The sequence below is a fragment of the Zea mays genome, chromosome 2, assembly GCF_902167145.1.
Source record: "Zea mays cultivar B73 chromosome 2, Zm-B73-REFERENCE-NAM-5.0, whole genome shotgun sequence".
Classification (NCBI taxonomy): Eukaryota; Viridiplantae; Streptophyta; class Magnoliopsida; order Poales; family Poaceae; genus Zea; species Zea mays.
The window spans coordinates 200,888,110-200,901,314 of record NC_050097.1 but is presented as its reverse complement, the minus strand read 5'-3'; positions in this window follow the sequence as shown (position 1 = coordinate 200,901,314).

Sequence of the window (13,205 nt, the reverse complement as noted above, 5' to 3'; positions counted from 1 at the left end):
TGAGGCTCCTCTAGCTTAGTTAAAGAGACCCCTTGGCTGCTCTTCGACGAGCCGAGGCTAGGGGTAGCGATATCAGCACGAACAGAGGCGGAGTTGGTTCGAAGATGAGAACCTGGTTGGCCGGAGCCTAGCCGGGTTGTCCGTCAGCGGGACCGACGCCGGAGTTGACCAGCCGAGGCCTCGGATCGGGCTGGCGCCCTTGGAAGATGGTTGGCTGAGGCCCCAGGGGTAACCGGCCGAGCCGCCTGCTCGGGCCGGATTCCCGGAGAAGTCCCTGGACCGCGTCACCGTCCGAGGCGGGGTCAGACCTCGCTGAAGGTGTCGTCGATGCCGAGGGTGTTGCTGCCCCCTTCCAGCATCAAGACCCAAGCCTGCAGGATCAGATTGTCTTGTAGCGTGTGCCTTGTGCGGCCGCCGAGGCCAGAATACACACCCTCGCTGCGTTGTAAAGCTGCGTCTCTTTTCCTCTTGTTTCGAGTATCTGGACTTTTTGTCGGTAACAGGGATGTTTGTGCGAGCGAGAGTTGCTTCTCGCGGAAGGTGATGAGTGAGGTATCCGTATCCCGGAGGCGTGGGAGTCCCTCGGCTCGGTCGGCCTTGCCGCTTACGCGTACTTTCACCCGTCCATGAGGCCCTGTCACCGACTCGGTCGAGAAGGCTCGAAGGATCGCTTCGGCAGAAGGGCTTCCGAACGTAAAGACTTGTTCGATCCGCGGAGCCACTTTATCCGAACGCGAGTTACTTATCGCAGAAGGTGATGAGTGAGGTATCCATATCCCGGAGGCGTAGGAGTCCCTCGGCTCGGTCAGCCTTGGCTGCTTACGCGCACTCCATCGTTTCCAGGACCCACTTTTCGAAGTAGTCAAAAAGCATGGAAGATATTCTGGTGAAAGAGATCTTTTTTCGAGGAAAATTTCGACGCAGAGGGGGTTTCCCCCCTTTTTAGCCCCTGAGGGAGGGTCGGGCTTTGCCGAGGCGAGGCCGACCCTTCCTTGTTGACTAAACTTTGCGTGGGTGCGAGGTATATGCACAACTTGAAAACATCTTAAGGGTAAAAGCGACGTAGCTGTTGGATGTTCCAAGCGTTGTCGTAGACCTCGCCTTGGCTGTTGGCCAGCTTGTACGTTCCGAGCTTCAGAACTTTGGCGATGATGAATGGCCCCTCCCAGGGGGGCGTGAGCTTGTGTCTTCCTCGGGCGTCTTGCCGCAGCCGAAGCACCAGGTCGCCCACCTGGAGGTCTCGGGGCCGGACCCCTCGGGCGTGGTAGCGTCGCAGGGACTGCTGGTACCGCGCCGAGTGTAGTAAGGCCTTGTCCCGAGCCTCTTCCAGCTGGTCCAGCGAGTCTTCTCGGCTAGCTTGGTTGCTTTGACCGTTGTAGGCCCTCGTCCTCGGGGAGCCGTACTCCAGGTCAGTGGGCAAGACGGCCTCGGCCCCATAGACTAGGAAGAACGGCGTGAAACCCGTGGCTCGGCTCGGCGTTGTCCTCAGGCTCCAGACCACCGAGGGGAGTTCCTTTATCCATCGCTTGCCGAACTTGTTGAGGTCGTTGTAAATCCGAGGCTTGAGCCCCTGTAGAATCATGCCGTTGGCACGCTCTACTTGCCCATTCGACATGGGATGAGCTACAGCGGCCCAGTCCACCCGGATGTGGTGATACTCGCAAAAATCCAAGAATTTTTTGCCGGTGAACTGGGTGCCATTGTCGGTGATGATGGAGTTCGGGACCCCGAAGCGATGGATGATGTTGGTGAAGAACGCCACCGCCTGCTCGGACCTGATGCTGTTCAGGGGTCGGACCTCGATCCACTTGGAGAATTTGTCGACGGCGACCAGCAGGTGCGTGTAGCCCCCGGGCGCCTTCTGCAAGGGACCGACGAGGTCCAGACCCCATACAGCGAAAGGGCAGGTGATGGGTATTGTTTGCAGAGCCTGAGCGGGCAGGTGGGTCCGCTTCGCATAGAATTGACACCCTTCGCAGGTGCGGACAATTCTAGTGGCGTCGGCCACCGCCGTTGGCCAGTAGAAGCCTTGCCGGAAAGCATTCCCGACGAGGGCTCGAGGCGCTGCGTGATGGCCGCAAGCCCCCGAGTGTATCTCTTGCAGAAGTTGCTGACCTTCGGCGATGGAGATGCATCGCTGGAGGATGCCCGAGGGGCTGCGGTGGTAGAGCTCCTTCTCATCGCCCAGCAAGACGAACGACTTGGCGCGTCGCGCTACCCGCCGAGCCTCGGCTTGGTCGAGGGGTAGCTCTCCTTGGCGGAGATATTGCAGGTACGGGGTTTGCCAGTCTCTGTCGGGTGTGGCTCCGCTCCGCTCCTCCTCGATGCGCAGCGCCTCGCCCTCGGGGGCCGAGGGTGCCTCGGGCTGGACCGAGGACGCCTCGGGATGGGCTGAGGGTACCTCAGGCTGGGCCGAGGGTACCTCGGGATGGGCCGAGGGTACCTCAGGCTGGGCCGAGGGTACCTCGAGCTCGGGCACGTCGTTGATCCTGACGGAGGGTTGGTGTAGATCCCGGGAGAAGACGTCCGGGGGAACCGTCGTTCGCCCCGAGGCTATTTTTGCCAGCTCGTCCGCAGTCTCGTTGTAGCGCCGAGCGATGTGGTTAAGTTCGAGCCCGTAGAACTTGTCTTCCAGGCGCCGAACCTCATCGCAGTAGGCCTCCATCTTCGGGTCGCGGCAGAGGGAGTTCTTCATGACTTGGTCGATGACGAGCTGCGAGTCGCCGCGAGCGTCGAGGCGTCGGACCCCTAGCTCGATGGCGATTCGCAATCCGTTGATCAGAGCTTCGTACTCAGCCACATTGTTGGACGCCGGGAAATGGAGGCGTAGCACGTAGCGTAGGTGTTTCCCGAGGGGTGAGATGAAGAGCAGGCCCGCGCCGGCTCCCGTCTTCATCAGCGACCCGTCGAAAAACATGGTCCAGAGCTCCGGTTGGATCGGAGCCGTCGGTAGTTGGGTGTCGACCCATTCGGCTACGAAGTCCGCCAATACCTGGGACTTGATGGCCTTCCGAGGCGCGAACGAGATGGTCTCGCCCATGATTTCCACCGCCCACTTTGCAATTCTGCCCGAGGCTTCTCGGCACTGGATGATCTCCCCCAGGGGGAAGGATGACACCACAGTTACCGGGTGAGACTCGAAGTAGTGTCGCAACTTCCGCCTCGTCAGGATCACTGCATACAGTAGCTTCTGAACTTGTGGGTAGCAGATCTTGGTTTCGGACAGTGCCTCGCTGACGAAGTAAACCGGCCTCTGAACGGGCAATGCATGCCCCTCTTCTTGCCTCTCGACCACAATCGCGGCGCTAACCACTTGAGTGGTCGCGGCGACGTAGACCAAGAGGGCTTCTCCATCAGCTGGGGGTACCAAGATAGGCGCCTTTGTAAGGAGCGCCTTCAGGTTCCCGAGAGCTTCCTTGGCCTCGGGTGTCCAAGTGAAGCTCTCGGCCTTCCTTAAGAGGCGGTACAGAGGCAGACCTCTTTCGCCGAGGCGTGAGATGAACCGGCTCAGGGCCGCGAGACATCCCATGACCCTCTGTACACCTTTTAAGTCCTTGATGGGCCCCATGTTGGTGATGGCCGCGATCATCTCCGGGTTGGCTTCGATGCCCCGCTCGGAGACGATGAACCCCAAGAGCATGCCTCGGGGCACCCCGAAGACACACTTCTCAGGATTGAGCTTGACGCCTTTAGCTTTGAGACACCGGAATGTCACTTCAAGGTCGGAGAGGAGGTTGGAAGCCTTCCTTGTCTTGACTACGATGTCATCGACGTAGACCTCGACTGTGCGACCGATGTGTTCGCCGAACACAAGGTTCATGCACCGCTGGTACGTCGCGCCCGCATTCCTCAAACCGAACGACATGGTGACATAGCAGTACATGCCGAAGGGTGTGATGAAAGAAGTCGCGAGCTGGTCGGACTCTTTCATCCGGATTTGGTGATACCCTGAGTAGGCATCGAGGAACGACAGGGTTTCGCACCCAGCAGTGGAATCCACGATTTGATCGATGCGAGGCAGAGGGTAAGGAACCTTCGGACATGCTTTGTTGAGACCAGTGTAGTCTACACACATCCGCCATTTCCCCCCTTTCTTTCTCACAAGCACAGGGTTGGCAAGCCATTCGGGATGGAATACCTCTTTGATAAACCCTGCCGCCATTAGCTTGTGAATCTCCTCGCCTATCACTCTGCGCTTCTCCTCGTCGAATCGGCGCAGAGGCTGCCTGACGGGTCGGGCCCTGGCCCGAATATCCAGCGAGTGCTCGACGACTTCTCTTGGTCTGCCGGGCATGTCCGAGGGACTCCACGCAAAAACGTCGGCGTTTGCATGGAGAAAGTCGACGAGCACTGCTTCCTATTTGGGGTCGAGCCCGGAACCGATCCGGATCTGCTTGGAGGTGTCGCCGCTTGGGTCGAGAGGGACGGCCTTAACCGTCTCCGCTGGCTCGAAGTTGCCAGCATGTCGCTTCACGTCTGGCACCTCTTTGGAGAGGTTCTCCATGTCGGCGATGAGGGCCTCGGACTCGGCGAGGGCCTCGGCGTACTCCACGCACTCCACGTCGCATTCGAACGCGTGTTTGTACGTGGGGCCGACAGTGATGACCCCGTTGGGGCCCGGCATTTTGAGCTTCAGGTAGGTGTAGTTGGGGACGGCCATGAACTTCGCGTAGCATGGCCTCCCCAATTTCGCGTGGTAGGTTCCTCGGAACCCGACAACCTCGAACGTCAGAGTCTCTCTTCGGAAATTGGAGGGCGTTCCGAAGCAGACGGGTAGGTCGAGCCGTCCGAGGGGCTGGACGCGCTTCCCAGGAATGATCCCGTGGAAAGGCGCAGCGCCTGCTCGGACGGAGGACAGATCGACGCGCAGGAGCCTGAGGGTCTCGGCGTAGATGATGTTGAGGCAGCTGCCCCCATCCATCAGGACCTTGGTGAGCCTGACGTCGCCGATGATGGGGTCGACGACGAGCGGGTATTTCCCCGGGCTCGGCACGTGGCCGGGGTGGTCAGCTTGGTCGAAAGTGATGGGCTTGTCGGACCAGTCTAGGTAGACTGGCGCCGCCACCTTCACCGAGCAGACCTCCCGGCGCTCTTGCTTGCGATGCCGAGCCGAGGCATTCGCCGCATGCCCTCCGTAGATCATGAAGCAGTCGCGGACCTCGGGGAACTCTCCTGCTTGGTGATCTTCCTTTTTGTCGTCGTCGCGGGCCCTGCCACCCTCTGCAGGTGGCCCGACCTTGTGGAAGTGGCGCCGAAGCATGACGCACTCCTCGAGGGTGTGCTTGACGGGCCCCTGATGATAGGGGCACGACTCCTTGAGCATCTTGTCGAAGAGGTTGGCACCTCCGGGGGGCTTCCGAGGGTTCTTGTACTCGGCGGCGGCGACAAGGTCTGCGTCGGCAGCGCCGCGTTTCGCTTGCGACTTCTTCTTGCCTTTCTTCTTGGCGCCGCGCGGGGTGGACGCCTCGGGAGCCTCTTCCGACGGGCAGCCCTGGGGCTGCTTGTCCTTTCGGAAGATGGCCTCGACCGCCTCCTGGCCAGAGGCGAACTTGGTGGCGATGTCCATCAGCTCGCTCGCCCTGGTGGGGGTCTTGCGACCCAACTTGCTCACCAGGTCGCGGCAGGTGGTGCCGGCAAGGAACGCGCCGATGACATCTGAGTCGGTGATGTTGGGCAGCTCGGTGCGCTGCTTCGAGAATCGCCGGATGTAGTCCCGAAGAGACTCTCCCGGCTGTTGCCGGCAGCTTCGGAGGTCCCAGGAATTCCCGGGGCGCACGTACGTGCCCTGGAAATTGCCGGCAACGGCTCGGACCAAATCATCCCAGTTGGAGATCTGCCCCGGAGGCAGGTGCTCCAACCAGGCGCGAGCAGTGTCGGAGAGGAACAGGGGGAGGTTGCGGATGATGAGGTTGTCGTCGTCCGTCCCACCCAGTTGGCAGGCCAGGCGGTAGTCCGCAAGCCACAGTTCCGGCCTCGTTTCCCCCGAGTACTTTGTGATAGTAGCCGGGGGTCGGAAACGGGTCGGGAACGGTGCCCGCCGGATGGCCCGGCTGAAGGCCTGCGGACCGGGTGGTTCGGGCGAGGGACTCCGATCCTCCCCGCTGTCGTAGCGTCCCCCACGCCTGGGGTGGTAGCCTCGGCGCACCCTTTCGTCGAGGTGGGCTCGACGGTCGCGACGATGGTGCTCGTTGCCGAGGTGGCCCGGGGCCGCAGGCGCGGTGTTGCGCGTGCGCCCGGTGTAGACCGAGGCTTCCCGCATGAATCGGGAAGTCGCGGCATGAGGTTCTGAGGGGTATCCCTGCCTCCGGGAGGCAGAGCTTTCGGCCCGTCGGGCCGCAGCCCCTTCCAGGAGATTTTTGAGCTCTCCCTGGATTCGCCGTCCCTCGGTGGTCGATGGCTCCGGCATCGCGCGGATAAGCATTGCTGCGGCTGCCAGGTTCTGACCGACCCCGCTGGACGCGGGTAGCGGCCTGACCCTGACGTCGTTGGCGACGCGGTGCTGGAAACCCTGGGGCAGGTGACGTATTTCTCCGGCCGGAGGCTGGCCCGCCCATACCTGCCCGACGTCCTGGCGGATCGACTCAAGTGCTACTGCTCCCTCGTCGAGCCTGGCCTGCGCCCCACGGACTTGCTCGAGCTGTGGGTCGTGACCCCCCGCCGGAACGGGGACCACAGCTAGCTCCCGCGGGATGTCGGCGCGAGGCGCCGGCCTAGGGAGATCACCGTCCCCCAGCATGCCGAGGTGGTTGCCTTCGGCGGGATCCCCTAGCTCGACGTGGAAACATTCGCGGCTTGGGCCGCAGTCCTTGTCGTCAAGGCTGCGGCTACTGTCGGAACAGTCGGAGAGGCAGTAGTCACATGCGGTCATAAAGTCCCGCATGGCACTGGGGTTGCCAAATCCAGAGAAATCCCAACAGATGCTGGGATCGTCATCTTCCTCAGACCCAGAGGGCCCGTAGGTCGAGACGTCCGTCAACCGGTCCCAAGGCGACCGCGTACGAAACCCCAGAGGGGTTGCACTCGCCTCAACGAGAGTGCCCGCCAAAGCGAGGTCGCTAGGCGGGTTGAGGCCGAGTCGACATAATGCAGGATGGGAATTAGTCAGTACCTTTTGGTCGACGAGGGGCAATGTAGTCACGTCGGGGGCTGATCGCGCCATCATCCTAGGTACGAGGGCAACGTCCTGCAGGCCCTCCGCGAGCTCGCTGGCGTCGTCCACTTGCTCGGGATTGGCGTGTCGCGGGGGGACGGCGCTCGCCTTCGTCTCGAATGCGAGGTCGACGCCCGACGCGCCCTCCGTTGGGGCGCTGGGGACGTCAATTCACTCGACAGCCGACAAAGCGCGGCCTCCCGCCCGGCCTTGGTTGCCCCGCCTCCTCCTCCGTTGGCGGGGGAGAGGACAGGGCGAGCTCGAATGTCGTTCTTCCACCGCGCGGGGAAGACGTCGTCGATTCCGCCACCGGAGGGCGGGTTGTCGGCCGCCATTGTCGTTGTCGCGCGGCGGTGGAAGGAGTATCATGTCGTAGCTGCCGTCGAGGGACATGAACTCAAGACTCCCGAAACGGAGCACCGTCCCGGGTTGGAGAGGTTGTTGGAGACTGCCCATCTGGAGCTTGACGGGAAGCTGCTCGTCAACACGCAACGGCCCCCTACCTGGCGCGCCAACTGTCGGCGTTTCGAGACCGGGGGGTCCCTAAGCCGACGAGTGAGTGTGCTGCGTGCCCCAGCCCAGATGGGTCGAGCGTGTGGGCGAGCGCGAAGGGGGGAAAGGAGCGAGGAGGCCGGAGTCCGGCGAGAGAGAGGTGGGAATCCCGCGGCCTTCGTGTTCGTCCCGTGCCCAGGTCGGGTGCGCTTGCAGTAGGGGGTTACAAGCGTCCACGCGGGTGAGGGAAGCGAGCGGCCCCAAGAGAGCGCCTGTCCCCGTCCTCGTCCCCGCGCGGCCAACCTTCTCTAAGAGGGCCCTGGTCCTTCCTTTTATAGGCGTAAGGAGTGAATCCAGGTGTACAATGGGGGTGTAGCAGAGTGCTACGTGTCTAGCGGGGGGAGAGCTAGTGCCCTAGGTACATGCCAATGTGGCAGCCGGAGAGATCTTGGCACCCTGCTGGCGTGATGTCGTGGCTGTCGGAGGAGCAACGGAGCCTGGCGGAGGGACAGCTGTTGGAACGGTTGTGTCCTTGCTGACGTCGCCCTGCTTCCGTAAGAGAGCTGAGAGCCGCCGTCGTCACGGGGCTAGCGGGGCGCCATCATTGCCTATCTGGCGGAGCCAGCCAGATGGGACACAGGTCTTGTTCTCTGCGACCCGAGTTGGCTCGGGGTAGGGTGATGATGGCGCTTCCTGTCGACGTGGCTGGCCTGTGCCCTAGGTTGGGCGACGTGGAGGCTCCTCCGAAGCCGGGGTCGAGTCTGTCTTCCATGGCCGTGGCCGAGTCCGAGCCCCTGGGTCGGGCGAGGCGGAGGTCGTCAGCAGAGGCCGAGTCCGAGCCCCTGGGTCGGGCGAGGCGGAGGTCGTCAGCAGAAGCCGAGTCCGAGCCCCTGGGTCGGGCGAGGCGGAGGTCGTCAGCAGAGGCCGAGTCCGAGCCCCTAGGTCGGGCGAGGCGGAGTTCGTCAGCAGAGGCCGAGTCCGAGCCCCTGGGTCGGGCGAGGCGGAGTTCGTCGTCTTCCGGGGCTTAGCCCGAGTCCGAGCCCTTGGTCGGGCGGAGCGGAGTTCGCCGTCTTCCGGGGCTTAGCCCGAGTCCGAGCCCTAGGTCGGGCGGAGCGGAGTTCGCCGTCTTCCGGGGCTTAGCCCGAGTCCGAGCCCTTGGTCGGGTGGAGCGGAGTTCGCCGTCTTCCGGGGCTTAGCCCGAGTCCGAGTCCTGGGTCGGGCGGAGCGGAGTTCGCCGTCTTCCGGGGCTTAGCCCGAGTCCGAGCCCTGGGTCGGGCGGAGCAGAGTTCGCCGTCTTCCGGGGCTTTGCCCGAGTCCGAGCCCTGGGTCGGGCGGAGCGGAGTTCGCCGTCTTCCGGGGCTTTGCCCGAGTCCGAGCCCTGGGTCGGACGGAGCGGAGTTTCCTATGGTGCCTTTGGCAGGGCCTGGTTTCTTTTGCGTTAAATGCTCCTGCGACTTGGCCGGTCGGTGCGGCGATTTAGTCAGGGTTGCTTCTCAGCGAAGGCAAGGCCTCGGGCAAGCCGGAGATGTATCCGCCGTTGAAGGGGGGCCTCGGGCGAGACGGAAACCCCTTCGGGGTCGGCTGCCCTTGCCCGAGGCTAGGCTCGGGCGAGGCGTGATCGAGTCGCTCGTATGGACTGATCCCTGACTTAATCGCACCCATCAGGCCTCTGCAGCTTTATGCTGATGGGGGTTACCAGCTGAGAATTAGGCGTCTTGAGGGTACCCCTAATTATGGTCCCCGACAGCCAGATTTTCAGAAAAGTTAGTCAGAAAAAAACTGAACCAAACAGGCCCATCAGCTCATCGCTCTGCACGTAGGGCAACAAAGAGCAAATCATCAGCACGGCAGATGATTTTTTTCCCTCACTGCACGGCCCGACACCGATCGATCCCTGGCTCATCCCCTTCGGATCGCATCCGGCCACGACGTTGGCGGCGCACGACGCGAAGAAGCGGCGGCACGGCGACACGAAGTGACGGCGTGTAGGCGGCACGCAGCCCCGACGGTGACGCTCTCCCGTCGCCTTCTTACCGGTAAAGAGCTGCTCTCTCTTCCTTCCTCTCTCCCATCCGTGTTCTTGATGTTGCCGAGCGCCACACCCCTGGAGCTCGTAGCCCCCATCTCCTCTGTCGAATCTCCTCCCTGCTAGGGTTCATTTTAATCTGGATGCATCATCTTTGGGTTTTTTTCTCTGGACACAATATCTTCTGTTCTGGATGCATCATCTGCCTGTTCATCATGGGCAGGAGGCGTTGAGGTAAGCTGGTTGAGTTCACATGTAGGGATGAAAACGGACGGAAACGGACGGAAAAACCCCTCTCCCGTTTCCATATCCGCATTTTATCATCAGAAATGGGATCGGGTCCGGAATAGTCGGGAACGGGAACGGGATAAACGGAATTGCGAAAACGAACGGAAACGGAAATACTAACGGAAACTCACAATTTAATACAAATAGAAATGTTATTGATGTTTGACTAGTGATTGATTGGCAGAACAATAGCATAAAACAAATAGATATAGAGAGACAACATTCTATTGTTGTTTGGTTGCTAAATGTGTATAGTTAGCTACATCCGATGTTGTTTAAGACTTTAGATCACTTGTCATTTGAAAAGAGCCGGTGGTTACAATGGCCAATTGTGCTATAATTTGTCACCTAAATACACGAGGATATAGTTTATATACTAATGCATATTAGGTTGGTCCCATATTTATCAAATACGGAATAAATACGGGTTCAATCCGGAAAAAAACGGGATCCCGCAAAAAACGGACGGAATAAGCTCTCTCCCGTTTCCGTCCCGTTACCATATTTTTCCGTAAATACGGAAACGGTCGGGTCAAATGTAGAAAACGGTACGGGTCGGGATGGGATTTTTTCTGTCCGTTTTTGTCATGGCCTAAGGAGGCCCACGGAGGGGCTGCGGTAGCAGCAGCGATGGGCCCTCTAAGGAAGATTAGATAAGGATAGTTAGAGATAAGATTAGTTGAGATTATCTAGGAGATTAGTTGAGATTATCTAGGATGGTTATCAGTTAGTAGTTGTTAAGAGTTTTTAGGAGAGTTTTAAGGAGATAAGGATCTCTAGCTAGATAGGGACGACCAGCTGGCCTATTTATGTAATCAATGAATGAGAAATAAAGTAGGCAATAATTAGAAGGGAGAAACCCTCCTCTTGCTCGGCCGTGGGCAGAGGCCCCCGGCCGACGTTCCTGTCCATCGATACCCCTCTCCAATCCCTCACCGATCTAGCAACCATAACATCTGGTATCGGCTAGCTTGGGTTTCGATCTGATCCCATGGCTTCTGCTGCCAATTTCGCGGCGTCATCCTGGCAATCGGCGTCCCCATCTCCATGGACAACGCCGCATGTCACCTTCGTCACGCCGTCCTGGCAACCTACATCCCCATCTCCATGGGTTGCGCCGCATGCCACCTTCGTCACGCCATCCTGGCAACCGGCGTCCCTATCTCCATGGGCACCATCGCCTGCCAATTTTGTCACCACATCCTGGACACCGGTGTGCCCATCCCCAGGGACAACGCCAAATTTCATCACATCATCTTCGTTGACGGCGTCTCCGTCCCCATGGGCGACGCCACTAGGGGCAGCCACGACTCAGCAATCACCAGCTCCATCGATGGGAGATTTGTGGACCAACATAAGGGCTGATCTCACAAAGATGCAAGCCACGCTCCAGAAGGTTGAGCAAGGGCTGCTGCAAATCAAGGCAGCAGTGCAACATGAGCAACACCAGCTGGCGTTGTCCGCACGGCTCCGGACGTCGGTGGCTGTGGGCATACAAGCTGCTGCTCGTGGCTTCCTTGCACGACAGAGAGTGCAGGAGATGCGCCGACAGATGCTCGAGGCAGCCTTGGTGACGGTTGACCTCGACAAACGTGGGCGCGACCTCACCCTGTCGGATGGCCATCAGCAGTGGCACCAGGCCGCTATCTCCAAGTGCGAGCATGATACGTGTCCCACGGGCGACGAACTTCAACTCTACGACAGCGGCGGTAGGGAAGGCACTCACCTCGTCATCAACAAGGGCGCACTATTTAGTGCCACCACATTCCGCTACCGGCCGCCACGAGGGTGCCTCCGCTGGTTATTGTTGCGACCTATTCCAGGTGCCCATCCATGTGCTCCCCTTTCGTGCAGATGGCGTCCATGGGATCCAGGTGGCTGCACACGTGCGTGTCCGCCTTATCTTATGAGGTAAAAAAATCAGATTCGGAATAATAAGATAAGTCGAGATGTAAAAGGCTTGTCTTCTAGGTGTTTGGTTTTGGGTCAAGTAGACTCGGTCTTTGAGCACCCGTTATGCGGCAGCTCGAGGGCGAGCTGCTTGTCCAGGAGGGGTGTAGTGTCAGGGCCTAAGGAGGCCCACGAAGGGGCTGCGGTAGCAGCAGCCATGAGCCCTCAAGGGGGATTAGATAAGGATAGTTAGAGATAAGATTAGAAGATTAGTTGAGATTATTTAGGAGATTAGTTGAGATTATCTAGGAAGGTTATCAGTTAGTAGTTTGTTGAGAGTTTTTAGGAGATAAGGATCTCTAACTAGATAGGGGCGGCCAACCGGCCTATTTATGTAATCAATGTATGAGAAATAAAGCAGGCAAGAGTTAGAAGGGAGAAACCCTCCTCTTGCTCGGCCGTGGGCAGAGGCCCCCGGCCGACGTTCCTGCCCATCGATACTCCACTCCAATCCCTCACCGATCTAGCGACCATAACATCTGGTATCGGCTAGCTTGGGTTTCGATCTGATCCCATGGCTTCTGCTGCCAATTTCGTTGCGTCATCCTGGCAACCGACGTCCCCATCTCCATGGACTGCGCCGCATGTCACCTTCGTCACGCTGTCCTAGCAACTGACGTCCCCATCTCCATGGGTTGCGCCGTATGCCACCTTCGTCACGCCATCCTGGCAACCGGCGTCCCCATCTCCATGGACAGCATCGCCTGCCAATTTTGTCACCACATCCTGGACGTCGGCGTGCCCATCTCCAGGGACAACGCCAAATTTTGTCACATCATCTTCGTTGACGGCATCTCCATCCCCATGGGCGACGCCACTAGGGGCAGCCACGGCTCAGCAATCACCAGCTCCATCGATGGGGAACTTGTGGACCAACGTAAGGGCTGATCTCGCAAAGATGCAATCCACGCTCCAGAAGGTTGAGCAAGGGCTGTTGCAAATCAAGGTAGCAGTGCAACATGAGCAACACCGGCTGGCGTTGTCCGCACGGCTCCAGACGTCAGCGGTTGTGGGCATACAAGCTGCTGCTCATGGCTTCTTTGCACGACGGAAAGCGCGGGAGATGCGCCGGCAGATGCTCAAGGCAGCCTTGGTCACGGTTGACCTCGGCACATGGGGGCACGACCTCGCCCTGTCGGACGGCCATCAGCAGCGGCATCGGGCCGCTATCTCCAAGTGTGAGCATGGTACGTGTCCCGCGGGCGACGAACTTCAACTCTACGGCAGCGGCGGTAAGGAAGGCACCCCCCTCGTCATCGGCAAGGGCGCACTACTTAGCACCACCACATTCCGCTACCG